Below are 3,111 nucleotides of genomic sequence, written 5' to 3' on the forward strand. Positions count from 1 at the left end.
ACGTTACAGTTATTCTTTCTAATAACACTTTATTTACCCGGAAAAAAAAATATTAAGAGCATGAGAAAGAAAAAAAAAAAGAAAAAGAAAAAGAAAACAAAAAAACGCAGGATCCCCTGTTAGGAATATTTAATTTTTATACATTGTTATTTTATTTTAATTCTATAATTATGATATGAAAACGGTTACAAGAATTTTATCCTTATAAATAGAGACCATCTATCATACTGTGTGATGTAGTCTTTGAGTGATGTGGATGTAAGGCCTCGAGTCTATTATTGAGATATTGTTATAGTATAGTATTTTACATATTGAGTTTGGAGCAACTTCATGCTAATACATAATTGTCTTTTAATTTTATAGAAGACCACTAACGAATATGAATTTTATCTTGGAGCCGTATTGAATCGTTAATACATGCATGTAATGCGGCCATATGATTTTAGCACAGTGCCTAACATGTGACACCCTCACATTTTTCACGCATAAGTTGATCAGGCTTATACACGAAAAACGAGGGATATAAAAAATAATTGGCAATATACAAGCATGGAATACAAAATGATGATAATAAAAGAATTTAGACAGGAAAGGAAACTAAATAATACAACATCCATCCATCCTTTATTTAATACAGTACTTCGTTACAACTTGGAAATCCTATGTCAAGGATCCCTAAATATAACCCTGAGAGTTCAACGTCAAAAGTAAATAAAAACTGAAACTGAAGTAATACATAAAACTTCTACCCTGAACTGGATCGTAAGAGTAGATGAGTTCGGATGGTGGTCCCTCACTGCTAACCTCAACCTTGGAACGGGTACTGACCGTATCCTGAAATAACAACAATGGTGGGTCAACCCCACGAGCAAGTCCTCTCTACTATGACCCAAAACAGAGAATCAAATAAATTAATCATTAAGAATCGGATGAGTACTATATCTGTATACATCCTAAGGGAAGTATCCAATGTATAACATGACCTCAACCAGAATAGACGGTGATCACTTAGACTCACACTAGGTGGTTAAGTGTCGCATTTCCCTACCCGGGAAATCAGCTATTATACATGGTGCACGGTACTGACAACACAGACTATAACGAACTACACAGTGATAACACCTCTCAAAGTACTGATGAATATACCGAGCATACAAATTAGGCAACACATGCCAATAATATTACTAAATATACTGAGCATGTCAATTAGGCAACATATGCCAATAATATTAAACCATATACCCCGACAGCCACACATCTGTCTATAGCAACGAATGCATAAGGTATAAATGAGTCTAAACTTATTAGCCAGCTCATATGGTTCTATATGGCAACACATCCATATAATATAAATGCGACATAATTAAATAGTCCATTTATTTCCTGAAATGCACACAGCATAATAATCATGGTTTATATATCATTTAACAGTATAAACATCCCATAAGATATCATGGATAATTTATCTGACGAAAACCATGGCATTATTTAGTTTAACAGTAATGTTTGATACCATTTAATAAGATAATAACACTATTTATATTTAACAATGTCGTTAAATAAATCACATTAGTATCCGTACTGTGAACGAGCCAATAAATGCTTAGAAAAGATTAATCGGTCATAAGAATAAGTAACGGGTATTAAAATAATAATTTCGTGGCCCGTTAAACCCGTAAATACCAACACAGTACCTAAAAATCCAAGTTTAAGGTTCTGGAATTTACAAAACAGGCCCTAGGGGTACTCTGGTTATTTCCAGCAGCTGTAGAGACCCCACACGCGCCCTCACGCGCCTCCCAGAGCCTCCCCACGCGCAGCCCAACCTTCCCCACTCTCCCACGCGCCTCCACGCGCGTTTGGCATCAGCCACGCGCGCGCACGCGCTCCCACGCGCGCACTAATGCATCCTGATGACGTGGCTCGTCCTAATTCGTTGGCTGCATCATCCTACTATGGGCGCGCTACACTGAATCATCTCACCCTCTCATCACTCAATCCTATGCTCATAGATCCGGGTGTACCGCGATAACATGGACCGCGATGCACCGGATCAATCAGCTTCATCTAAGGCCCAGGATGCGCGCCCACACCCTCTTATGGTGCGCCGCATCACACCGGATCACTCCGGTCATCTCCCCCATTGCCGGCGACCGGAAAACTCGCCGGAGGGTCGCCGGAAAATACAGAAAAATTCCGAAAATTGCCCAAAAATTCTAAAAAAAATTCTAAAGCCTTAAATAACAACTTCCTAAGTTTCAAATAATTACCTAGGCTAATAATAAATTATTTAATCCTTAAATAATTAATATCTCATTATTTTAATAAATTAAATAATTAATTTCTCATTATCCTAGCATGGTTTTTAACCTCAAAAATAGCCGAATAAATGTAATGAATAATTTATGGACTCAAAGGGGAAAAGTAGATAATAACTTACCTTTTTAGATTTAAAATAAATCCGCCGGTTGCGCGTAATCGGGTAAATTCCCTACACCGGTCCAGGCTCCTTTCTTTCTCTCTTTTCCTTACGGTCTTATACAAGAACTCACTTTTATTATTTCCTTCTTCAACTTATGTGAATCCTCAACTAAAGGGCTAACTTCTATATATACATAACTTATATAATTTAAATATTACAAATATCTATTTTTGCATTTAATTAACCACGTTCCCAACCATAAGGCTTTAAGGCTAGTAAGCCAAGTCAAGCAAGATGTCCTAAGGTAAATCCTATCCTAAGATTTAATTTCTTCATCATTACATTGATTTAATACTATTATTATTTATTATAAATATTGCTATTATTTTTATTATTAATAAACTATTATAATAATTATTATTATAAATATTATTATTATTAAATACAAATTAAATACTTTAATTAAATAATATTAATTAATCTAAAACCTAACCAATAAAATGTCTAAACTAATCATTAGAATATAAAGAACAAAAAAATCAATATTACATGCACAAATAAATAAAATTAATTAAATAATTTAACATATATAATTAAAAGGTGAATAAATCTACACATTAAAGAATTAACCTAACACAAAAATTAATTTAAATAAACTCTTTAAAATTACGGTGTATTACATTCTCCCC

The 3,111-nt window shown here is 34.2% G+C and overlaps 1 long non-coding RNA gene across 1 annotated transcript; it reads right to left on the reverse strand.

The window, feature by feature from the left end:
* Window positions 1-602: 602 nt before the first annotated feature.
* Window positions 603-2,608, reverse strand: LOC132286291 (uncharacterized). The gene is made up of 2 exons (XR_009472746.1): window positions 2,441-2,608; window positions 603-834 (listed from the first exon to the last, which is right to left on the reverse strand). It is a non-coding gene; the product is annotated as an uncharacterized LOC132286291 (long non-coding RNA).
* Window positions 2,609-3,111: the final 503 nt, after the last annotated feature.

Source organism: Cornus florida, unplaced genomic scaffold (assembly GCF_030987335.1).
Source record: "Cornus florida cultivar Cherokee Brave unplaced genomic scaffold, ASM3098733v1 CherokeeBrave_3.0.0_Hap2_Chr02, whole genome shotgun sequence".
In the NCBI taxonomy this organism is placed as follows: Eukaryota; Viridiplantae; Streptophyta; class Magnoliopsida; order Cornales; family Cornaceae; genus Cornus; species Cornus florida.